Genomic DNA, 12854 nt, shown 5'->3' on the forward strand with positions numbered 1-12854 from the left:
TCAGCAACCAACGAGCCGCGCAGTATGCTGATTTGCCCTATCTTCTCTCTTCTTTTTTTATGTAAAAATATTATAGAACGTTCCCAAACTTTCAACGTACTTGCCAGTGACGGATTTAGATATAAATGTTCGAAAAGCTGAATTAAAACTAGCCGGAGCGTTGGCTGAAAATAATATACCAATATCATTCATGGATACCTTGGGAAAAAATATCTGTAAAGATATTTTTTCAGATTCAGCTATAGCTAAGAACACAAATTTACAGAGAACCAAAGCAACAGCTATACTTAAGAATGTTTTAGGAAACACATTTTTAGAAGATATAAATAAAAAATTACGTACAGAAAAAAGTTTCTTCTCATTAATTATGAATGAAACGACGGATCAGAGCTCTTTAAAACAATGCTGTTTTACTGCTGTAATCTATGATGAAAACACCAATCGGGTAGAACATTTGTTTTTGGATATGGTGGAAGTGCCATCAGGAACTGCTGCGGGACTGTATGCCTGTTTAAAACAAATGCTTCTAAATAAAAACATACCCATAGATAACATGGTTGGATTTTGTTCAGACACTACAAACGTAATGGTTGGGGAACATAGTTCCGTTTTTGCTCTTCTTAAGAACGATTTACCTCACATTGCTCTAGTAAAATGCTCCTGTCACATGATACACTTATCATCATCGAAAGCTTGCCTCAAATTACCCCGAAATGTTGAAGATTTCTTGCGTTCTGTTGGAGCGCACTTCAGTCACCCAGAAATAGATCTTCTTGAAAACATGGAAGGATTGGAGGCTCAAGGTTCGGAAAATGTCGACCAAAATATTCCCGCAAAGAGATACCGACCGGCTAATGTGCCTTCAGAGGCGAAACGTCATGATGGTTATGAACATTACCCGGTGTTTGACGAGATCGAAAACCCTCAATCCTGTAGAATAGTGTTCGAGTAGATCCAAGATAAGATGTGAAAAATGCAAGGTATATCTTTGTCTTAACAGAAAAGGCAACTATTTCAAATCTTTTCATAAGCAATAAATAGAGGGATTAGAGGCTAAGTTTTCAAAGATTTTATTTCAAAGTGATTTTACCAAAATTATTATTAAGAAATTATTGATCTCAAGAAGTTATTACTTCGTCCGCGCAGACTTCGGTTATACGTTTGCGTGTGATATTGTAGTAGGAAAGCATTTTAAATTGCATAGGTTTTATTTTAGACACTGAAAGCAAAGCTAGATGCAGATATTGTGCTCGTGAATTGTCTTGGGGAGGGAAAAATGCATCTATTAAAGGATTTACTACGACCGCACTGTGGACTCATGTGAAGAGATTTCAAGAGAAGGAGCTTCATGTCTGTATAAATACTGTAAATGAAACAAGCACTGAAGTTGAAGTAACACCAGCGAAGAAACAAGCATCCTGAAAGGAAATATGGGAAAAATGTACTACGTATGAAACCGATGATCCTCGGGCTGTCAAAATCACATATTTGATTGCTGAACAAGTTTGAACATGACAGAAAAAATGTAATGAAACATAGAAATCTTTGACAGAACATGGAGCCCCTGAATTTGGTAAATAAAAAGGGATACCGTCGTTTGCTCAGTGAACTAGTTCCAAGGTTTGTTTTTGTTTGCTTTTATTAAAATGCTAAACTTTTGTTCATACGTATTAGTGGGATAGTCTTTAAACTTTCACAAAACCCTGTTTAATTCCTAGGCTCCTAGCTGTTATTTTTTACAGATATAACATTATATCTAGAACCCACCTTACAGAAAAAATTCTGCCGGATATTAATGAACGTGTTAAAATAAAATTGAAAGAGCAGTTAACAAAGACCCTATATCTCTCTGTCAGAACAGACATGTGGACCAGTGACGCTTCCTCACAAGTCAATGATTTTATAAGTCTTACTGGACATGGAGTCAATGAAGATTTCCAGCTCAAATCTTATTGTCTGGAAGTGTTTCCTTTTGAAGGCGACTCACATTCAGGAGAAAATATTGCGAATAATATGCATATGATGTTTCTGGAATTGCAGCTTGTGGGCAGGAGTTGTAACGGACAACATACGGAATATGGTTAAAGCAAATGATGAGCTTGATCTTGGCCTTAAACATATTTCTTGTTTAGTACGCGGTTAGCGCTGAAAAAAAGTTTGTTTGTTCAAGAACGCATAACCGAAATGCTAACCACATGCAGGGGAGTTATTACTCATTTTAATCACTCAACTTTCGCACTCAAACAACTGACAGATTCTCAACAATATACCGAAACATGTTTTGTTTCAAGATGTTGAAATTAGATGGGACTCAACATATCAGATGTTGAAGAGATTACATGAACAACGCATAGCGATTCAAGATGTTTTACCATCTCTACCAAATTGTCGTCATGAAATCACAGCAAGGCAATGGGCTTTTATGAGCCAACTCACTGATACTCTAGCCAATTATGAAGAAGCTACTAAAGAGCTGAGCAAAGAATCAATGACGTTATCTCAAGCAATCCCAATAGTTCGAAGTCCTAAATCTTTTCCTCAATAAAATTTCAAATGATCCTTCTTCTCATCCTGATGTGAAAAATCTGGCAAACTGCCTATTCAGTGGACTTTCAAGTAAATTTGCGTTTATGGAATGTGATGAAACCTATCTATTAGCAACGATCCTTGACCCACGATTTTCAGCTCAACAGTGGTTGCTGAAACCACTCTTAACGCTGCTGTTGATAACAGAGAGGTCGTAAGACCAGACAGAGGATAATATAAAAATATAAAATTTAGCAAATAAAATTAAAAAAATAAAAATTTATCATTGATGTACCAAAAGTACACTTAAAAGTTGATTGACCCATTATCATGTAACCTACAAATACAGTGACAAGATGTGGACACTGCACGCTAATAATTTGTCATAGTAATGGTACGTACTTCTCTAACACTAAGAGATATGACAGGAGGAGGCATAGGTGGAGGTTTTGGGATGATAGTGCTGTCTGCCACAATGGTGTTAGCTGAATTACTACATCCTGCTTGCAATCTTGTTTCCAATACCGCTGCACAGCTCGATGGGCTTTAAACCAGCATGGCATACAAACTTGATCTAGACGGTCCACCTGAAAATGTAACATCTTTAATTTCAAATTTTTTATTAATAACGGTTGCTGCTTTGCTGACGGGGAGTCCTTTTTGCCACCATTGCTAACTATTTTTTTTCTTTTCTGTGTGTTAGACTATTAAGATTTATATTTATTACATGGTGGCAAATAAAACAGTTTCTATTTCTAAATTCTATCTAAAGTCATCAGATATTCAATAATTAATTTATTTATTAACTAGCTGTGACAGATTAACATTTATCTGCTCCTGTTGGTCTTAACAATGATAACAGTGATGATATATAGCCTATAGCCTTCCTAGATAAATGGGCTATCTAACACTGAAAGAATTATTCAAATCGGACCAGTAGTTCCTGAGATTAGCGTGTTCAAACAAACTCTTCAGCTTTATAATATTAGTATAGATTAAATACCTGATGTGTTGGTATCCACTCGTGATATTCCTTTCCGTAGAGTCAATAGGCACAGCAGTGAAGTACCACATGGAATACAAATATAACTATACCCAAATCTTCTTATAGTATTAGAAAACTGAATACTATGTTGTAACGAAGCAGATTCCACAAATTGCGTCTTGTGGGCTTAACTGAAAAATAGTAAATCTATACATAAAATAAAATCGTAGGAAAGTCAAAACTGTACATTGAATATTTTTTTTAAAGAATACTTGGGGTGTGATCAAAAATCGATATTGAAGCCGAAAATATAATTTATAAATATTTGTCTGTCTGTATGTATGTCCGGGCTAAATTCAAAAAGTACTGCAGGGAATTACTTTAAATTTGTTACAGACAAAGCTTGAGACCTGAGGAAGGACAAAGGATAGGTTATCCATTGTTTTATCCCGGAAATCCCACGAGATCGGGAAATATAAGGGTGTTTCTAACTACGCAGGCGAAGCCGCTGGAGGAAAGCTAGTTATTATTAAGATTTAAGCCTAACATAAAAATTTAAAATATTGTCAGGTCAGGCGCAGGCCCTAAGATAAAACATACCTCGCGAGAAATCCACTCTGATACGAGTTGTCGCACATCTGCAGCTGCTGTCTCGTGCAATAATTGTTTATGCACATGGCGATGCGATTGCGTCGAAATTTTACTGCACAATTGACACAACTGTGTTGTGAAGTTGAATACACTTGAATATTCCATTTCAATAATACAAGAAACGAAAAAAATCGAAAGTCGAAACGTCTAAATCTTTAATTCAAAATTTTAATTTACCAACCACTTCTTGGAAAATATAACACGACAGAACGTAGGTACCACAGTAGGTACCATATATTACTTGCTCTGTGGTACCATCAAAGACTACTATGGGTACCATGTCCTATTTTAATACGAAATTCAAATTATGACAATAGTCAATAATTGACAAGTGACAACCATTGACGAGTAAAATTAAATGTCACATTCACTAAATTCCGTTTCACGATGTTTTTGGAATATACACCCGAACGAATTAGTGGCTGTTTTCCAATTACAGAGCATAATGCGACTCAGTGCCGCACAATACCAAATTATGCTGATGCTTAGTTGGAACATGAAACGCACCAGCAGGTTGCGCTAAGTTCAGTGTTGAAAAAAAAATATTCATAGAGTTAGCAATAACCTGATTAATGTGTAAATAAAGTGGTATACATAATAATTGGTTGAAAAATATTTACGGTTATTTCAAGTAATTTGGATTTTGATTATTTCATTAACATTTTTTCAATGTTTGTACCTTCTTCCCTTAGCTTCTTCCATACTTATATTTATTTTTTTAGCACAATTTGAATTAACTTTGATTATTTCGAAAAAACTACAATGAAACGAAAGCTTTAAATTTTTTTCCAACAATTAATAATTTCTAACGATAAATCGATTGCACGCATCAATTCACGGGCATTACTTTTTCTAGTGCTCGATTGTGCGAAGCGTTGCTGTAGTTGGAACATTCAACGTTAAGCATTATGCCGCATAATGCGCTCTAGTGCTGTAATTGGAAAACGGGGAGTAAAAGCAAATAAAACCGACCCAGTCCGAGTCGGACTCGCGCACAGATTGCTCCGAACAAGCCTATTTTTTATTATGTTGTACCCATGGTTGTACCTTTAAATTCATATTTTTAGCAATTTTCCTTCATCTGGTACCTACTTTATGACCACTTTAGCTTTAGGAAGACTTTACACACTTTAGCTTTTCCCTATTGGTCTTATGGCTGGTTCACACTTTGATTAGTGCGAGTGCAGGTGATGAGTAGTACTACGTGTGGACAGCGACTGTTTAGTGCGAGTGTTTAGTAGGCTGTGTAGTAAAGTGAATAGAAGCGTGTTCTATTTTTTTGCGAGTGGACTGCGAGTAGCCACGTCCCGCGCGCCCTCCCTTCCCCCTCACTCGCAGTGTGCCTGCCTAAACACGTCTGGACAGGAGTGTTTAGTGTTTAGTGTTTAGCGTCGCGAATTTCACCATTGTCCTGCACTCGCACTAATCACCTGCACTCGCAGTTGAATTGGACACTACTCGCACTACACACCTGCACTCGCACTAATCACCTGCACTCGCACTAATCAAAGTGTGAACCAGCCATTACTGGGTGTAAATTTGAAATTTTCATTGATTATTCAAGTCTACGACAAGGCCAACACAATCAAAAAATATAGATTGTTCTGCATATTTTGAGATTCGCAAAGGAATTGAAACATATCTGTACTTCCGAAATCTTTTAATAGTTTTAATTTTATTAAAACAGAACCTTATTCAATATTATAATCATAATGAAAATGATTTTGCTTTGGAATTTTGCCATTACTTTAAGTACCTTGTACCTATGTGTCAGTTCAACTTTTATAATCTGCATGTGACGCGACAGCCCTCTACGGGACCTGTCACTGCACACTGCACAGGTATTCGACAAGTTTTTAAGTTTTCGACAAAAAACGCCGACTTATTTCGTAACGCGGACTAGTAAAACTTTTTATCAAGTGATTTTCGTGTCTTAAGTTTGTAAAGTAATATTTATTTAATCTATATTTAACGTGTTATTTTAGTTTGTTATAAGTTTGTTTGTAAAATAAATATTTATCGCGTCAAAATATTTAAGTGAGATAATCGTATTTTATAAGTGAATTGGACAAGTTTTGGATGTGATTGATATAAGAAAACACCAAAAAGAAAATCTTTGCCCTAGTTTAGGTAAGTTTTGTCAAGTTTTATTTAGTTTTAAAAGTTTTAAAGAACTTTTATTGAACTCGAAAGTGCGGATAATTTACCTACATTTAAGATGAAAGTAGGCTTCGAAGGAATTCGACGCAATATGTCAGAACTGGTCAGAACGATAACACGGATTGAATTACATTTTAACACTTATAATTTATTTAAATGATTAATATTGCTGTGTTTAATATAATAATTATTACTTTTTTAAATCGATTGCGATTTTACGATTAAATACTTATTGTGACCTCGAAAATGAATTAAAAAATAATTAAAAGATGAACGTATATTTTATATACGTAAGAACTTTATTTTTAATCTTATAATGACGGAAATGTGCCTTATATTCAGACTTTAAAAATTCCATAGTGAATTAATGTAGGTGTTTATATGTATTATAATTATTTAAATCTAGGTCAGTTAAGGTATTCTAAGAACAGCTGCATACCTTGGATGCCTATCTAGTCAAGTAAGACCAATTCATCTTAATTTATCATTACATATTCTCAGTAGTATTGAAATCATAAAATAAAAGACGTGTGGCACTCGGGGACTGCCGCGGTAAAGCTATTGCATAGCATGCCTTCAAGCCACACCTCCGAGCCCGTCGGAGTGGGGAGCGTGACGTTTTTTCGTTACGAAATTTCTCGATTCGGTCCCTGCGCTCAAGGCCCGCGATAGAAGCTATGCAATAGCTTAAAATTATGTTCTGTGTGTTTTTAAATTGTTATATCATGTATTATATGCTAGCAACTTGAACTATTTGGGTAGTGGTTGTAGAATACTAGAATTTTAATAATTTATTATATAACTAGCTTCTGCCCGCTTTTTCGCAATAAAAGGTAGACAATGTTCTTTCTCAGCGTTCAAAGATTGTCTGTGCCAAATTTCATCAAAATGGGTTGGGACTTGGGAGGTTTAAACGGGAAAGCGTAACAGACAGACAGAGTTACTTTCGCATTTAAACTATCAAATATGAAGTATTAGTATACTTCATTGATAAAATGTGTTGGTAAGCGCATAAATCGGGAACGGTAGAACCATTTTCATTAATTCTTTTTTTTATATAATATTCCTTGAAGTACTAATAAGGTTATTATTGAGAAAACGTAAACATGTACCCCAGGTGTAGCCGGGGCGGACCGTAGATCTAATACATATTATAAAGGCGAAAGTTTGTAAGGATGTATGGATGTATGGATGTTTGTTACTCTTTCACGTAAAAACTACTGAACCGATTACAATGAAATTTAGCACACATATAGAGGGTAACTTGGATTAACACATAGGATAGTTTTTATCCCGGAAATCCCACGGGAACGGGAACTATGCGGGTTTTCCTTTGCAAACGCGGGCGAAGCCGCGGGCGGAAATCTAGTTTATTATATTTGTAGGTACACATGAAAAGATTAAGTATATGAACTAATCATCAATTTTATGAAGTTAACATTATTTTTAATAAACTCATTTAATTTATCTTAATGATTTTAAAATTGTATTTAAAAGTTTTCCAAGACATCGGTATTGGATTAAAGATGATTTATTATTAATATTTATAATTATCTAGGTAATTAAATAGTGCTTCAAACGCAATTGACCTCAATTCACCCGCGGGTCGTTGACTCTGATTGTTATGGTTTTTTACTTTATAAACATAATTTTAATTCAGTTCTAAGAAGTAGGCAAAAAATTGCATACAGTTATTTTTTATGGAGGTAAAGTTTGGTTAAAGAATGTAGTTTTCAAGTTGTTGCTTGATTTTGATGCTTTGCAAATTATATTATACTGTTTTATATTATTTTTGCTTATGCATGGCATGTGTACATATAGTAGGAAAAAATATGGGCTCAATGCTGATGATGACAAAATTTTCTGAATAAAATCTTACTGCTTATTTCCATTGAGTATAATGAGTGAATGTAGTAGCGATGTCCTCTCTATTACGTAGTACATAGTAACCATTGCTTACTTCATAATGGTTTTTAAAATATATTTTGTAGGAAACTATATCATTTGTTAGGATACAAATGTTTCAAATTTCATTGAAATTTCATTTTGATTCAAATTTCATGTTAACAAATAACAACCCTAAAAGCTTCTATTAAGAGGCTGACAAGACCCAATTTTGTTACCAGTAACAGTGATTCCGGACTCGCACTTGGCCGGTTTTTTTTTAAAGTGCACTAAAATAAAATGTACGGTATAATTATTTTGAATATTGTTTTTCCTTTGACATTGTGTGCCGCAAAGCTTAAAAAGGGTAACATTATATTATTTTTTATTATAATAGAAACAACTTCGTTATAACAATAACACATGGCTACCATTGAATTACGCGCCAATAAAAATTCAATTTATGGATGCATTACATCATAACTACATCACATTAAGGGTCAAATATTAAGTGACTCATCAAATTGGGTTATCAATTATTATCATTAGTGCATCAAGTGTTCTGGCGGCTCATTGCGTTTTTTCTTTATATGTAGAGAAGAAAGTTATTACTTACTTGAGAATGGCTTGATTTGAATGATTTTTAAGCTATTGCATAGCTTTTATCTCAGACTTTGAGCGCGGCGACCGAATGTAAAAATTCCGTAACGAAAAAACCTGACACCCCCCACTCCATCCGGCACAGCGATGCGATGCTATGCAATAGCTTTACCGCGGCAGTCCTCTAGTGTCACACGTATTTTTTTACTCATTTGCTATTGTATGTATATGAATCTTCTTAGTATCTTTATAATGTAGTTTTCAAGAAGAAAATAAATAAGGGTTCATTTTATACTTACACAGAATACGATTGAAGAAATTGGATTACCAAATAGAAAAATAATTTTACAAATCCGTCTGGTAATACCCATAGATCAGTATTAGTGTGTTCACACAAACTAATCTGCTTTGTTATCTTATACATATATAAAATTCTCGTGTCACAATGTTAGTCTGCATACTCCTCCGAAACGGGTGGACCGATTCTCATGAAATTTTCTGTGCATATCGGGTAAGTCTGAGAATCGGCCAACATCTATTTTTCATATGTACCACGGGCGAAGCCGGGGCGGACCGCTAGTATTTATATAAAAAGATTAGGATTTTGTCCTTATAATTTTGAATATATTATTGTGTAAGTGTTACGAATATGATAGTTTCTTACTATTTTACCACACTTATTTGTCCACGTATTCTTGTATGTAACCGACTCCTTTAGCTTTTGACCCACTTTAAACAAACAGATTTAATTCAAACTTTGTACAGTTATCAAGCATCGGTGACCATATGTACAATAATTTCATTATTTCATCTTAACTATTAAAGCCTGTGTAACTAATAGTTTTTGAAGTGAAACTAACTTAGAACTTATTCTATGACATGAGATTTAAGGAGACGATTTTGGTATCTTTGAATCTTGCCAAAGAAGTTTCACTTCTGACACACACGTCTTAACCATATATTTTATTTAATTCGTCCATAAGAACGGAGGCTATTCTGCTACATACCGTATACCTATTACGTCACTGACCGTGCCTTAATCTTACTAAGCTGCAGATTGTTCAATACCGTTGAGAGGATGATATCATTGCAATCTTACGAAAAAGGAAACTTTCATAATTATTCACCTCAGTTAAGTATTTTTATTTTAATACAAACGTACTGAAAATAAAATGAGTAGATATTCCAATTTGGTCTGATTGTGCCGCTTTAGAAAGTTACGCTACACCTTTTTTATGCATTCATTCGTTATGCATTCGCCGAATTTTTTATGTTATTTTATTTTTATTTTATTTATTTAGGTCATCCAACATCATTTCTGTATGATATTATAAAGAACTAGCTTACCGCCCGCGGCTTCGCCCGCTTTGTCTAAAACCTAATAAATTATATACTAAAACCTTCCTCTTGAATCACTTTATCTATTAAAAAAAACCGCATCAAAATCCGTTGCATAGTTTTAAAGATTTAAAGCATACAAAGGGACATAGGGACAGAGAAAGCGACTATGTAGTGATAGTGATGAGGAGGTTTATTTTTTGTGTGGTGTTTCTCAATGTTAGCCAGAAGGGCATCTACATTTTAACGCGGACGCAGGGGTGAACTGAAGGTTCACCCTGGTAGCGACATGCGCAAGGGCGTCCCCCCTTGACGGGGATCTCGAACCTCGGCTTGGGCTGTCGCTTGAGTGGAGGAGGCCAGAAGGGCCCTAATCGGACGGGGATGAGGAGGTGTAGATGCGCTTCGGGGGTGGCACGTCTAAATGTGGCTAATTAGCCACAATTTACTTCTTGATCGTGTTGTATCATGCCATCGTACTTTAACGTCTACTCCTGTGTGTTTGAGTGTGCCGTTTTTGAAGATCATATTGTGTTGATAATCTGAAATCTACTTATGTTATCATTGATTAATGCATAGATTAAACACGTAAAGAATGGAAAGCGTCAAAAGACGAGCGTATTGTTGGAACATTATCAACGGCCTTGGGATCGCGATAGCGCTGTGCACACTTGCATCGCAAACATACCGTGAGATCGGAGGTAATTGATCGGTGAAAATTTCTCGAAATTTCCTTTTAGTCTTTTCCGCATATAAATATGTAGATTGTAGCAGTTATAAGTCCTGTATAAATTCTGTAACATTCTGCATTCAGCAACCTATCGCTTAAGAACCATAAGATGGATTTCGGCATCAAACAACGAGGTCAAAATCGAATCAAAATCTAGTAGGTATATATAGCGGGTCGGTTACACAGAAAATTACAGGTGAAGCTAATAAAAGTGTGTTAAAAAGCGTGCAACGTATTTGCAGTCGCTATAACTCTGCAAATGTTTATGGGCGGTGGTGATATCTTACCATCAGCCATCAGGGAACCATCAGCAATCAGTGAACCATCAGCTCGGTTGCCCACTCTAATGTAAAAAAATTGCGGCACCTACATTTTTTATGCATATCCATATTATACGTTATTGTTTTTACAATAGTCGTTAAAACATAAATACTATATGAATATAAATTGAACGAGCGTAAAAACTATAACCTTGAAAGCTGACCGTTAAAAGTGAGATCATCGAGCCTGTTACATTGTAGATTAATCATTGCTTTAATCCATTTAGAGTAATTGCCACTTTGTCTCTTCCTTCCTTGTGGTAAATTGCATGAAAGTGAAAGAGACAAACTGATTTATGTTGTGGTCCTATAAGTGTGCCAGAATTTTTGATGTTTGCGACTCATTCACTCTTAAAACGATGTATCTATTTGGATGAATTTTTGATGAAATTGACGGTAATGGTAGATCACTACATAGTATCAAACGAAGTCGCTTTCTCTATGGATTTTGATGTGGTTTTTTTAATAGATAGATTGATTCTGGAGGAGGGTTTAAGTATGTTATTTATTAGGTTTGAGACAAAGCGGGCGAAGCCGCGTACGGAAAGCTATAGTAAGATACAAAATATGGTTTCATATGGGTTTCATTAGCCACCTCGTATTTGAGTCCGGCTTAAATTTAAACGGGTTTTATGGATTGGCTTCGGTAGGGATTACCATATTTTTGTCTAACATACAAGGACTGGTACCGAGGACCTGTTTTTTTTAATTAACAACTAGCTGCAGCATGTGGTTTTACTTGCGTGGTATCCATATCTATTTAACACATTTCGACGTTTGATTTTCCGTACATTACAAGCTGTTCCCCACGACTTCCCCCGCGTTTTTAAAGGAAATTCACACGTGAGACGTTTTACAAACGGTAAAAAGTAGCATTACATAATGCTTTCAACTATAGCCTCCTAACTTAATCTAATATATAAAAATGAATCGCAAAATGTGTTGGTAAGCGCATAACTCGAGAACGGCTGAACCGATTTCGATAATTCTTTTTTTATTATATTCCTTGAAGTACGAGAATGGTTCTTATGTAGAGAAAACGTAAACATGTACCACGGGCGAAGCCGGGGCGGACCGCTAGTTTAAATATAAAAATCGTTCAAAAAATCCTTAAAAATCCCTTCGCTGCGACGTGAAAGAAAACTAACCCGACTTTTGTATTTATAATATTAGTAAGCACGTAAGGTTTAGTCCTTTTAACTTAAGCTAAACAGAACATATCTAGAAATTGTGAAACCGACTAATCCATACTAATATTATAAATGCGAAAGTAACTCTGTCTGTCTGTCTGTTACTCAATCACGCCTAAACTACTGAACCAATTTGCATGAAATTTGGTATGGAGATATTTTGATACCCGAGAAAGGACATAGGCTACTTTTTATCCCGGGAAAATGACGCAATCCCGGAAATCCCACGGGAACGGGAACTATGCGGGATTTTCTTTGACTGCGCGGGCGAAGCCGCGGGCGGAAACCTAGTAATGTTATAATTGAATAGATTTTACCACTTATCACCGTATTACACAATGCTATTCCGTTCGCATGAGCTGTGCATGATAAAGATAGCTGATAAACTGATAAACGATACGAGTTTTGTAATTTACAAGTGTGTTCGTGTCGTTCAAGCATGTTTGTACAGTTTGGACAACGCACCCTTG

General features: G+C 35.5%; 1 long non-coding RNA gene across 1 annotated transcript; it reads right to left on the minus strand.

Moving 5' to 3' along the window:
* Positions 1 to 2833: 2833 nt before the first annotated feature.
* Positions 2834 to 4353, minus strand: LOC149896098 (uncharacterized). Its single transcript, XR_016458346.1, has 3 exons — positions 4112 to 4353; positions 3530 to 3702; positions 2834 to 3113 (listed from the first exon to the last, which is right to left on the minus strand). It is a non-coding gene; the product is annotated as an uncharacterized LOC149896098 (long non-coding RNA).
* Between the last annotated feature and the right edge of the window lie 8501 nt (positions 4354 to 12854).

Source organism: Colias eurytheme, chromosome 29, assembly GCF_061535395.1.
Source record: "Colias eurytheme isolate Ceu_HAF_F1 chromosome 29, ilColEury1 Martin Lab GWU primary, whole genome shotgun sequence".
Classification (NCBI taxonomy): Eukaryota; Metazoa; Arthropoda; class Insecta; order Lepidoptera; family Pieridae; genus Colias; species Colias eurytheme.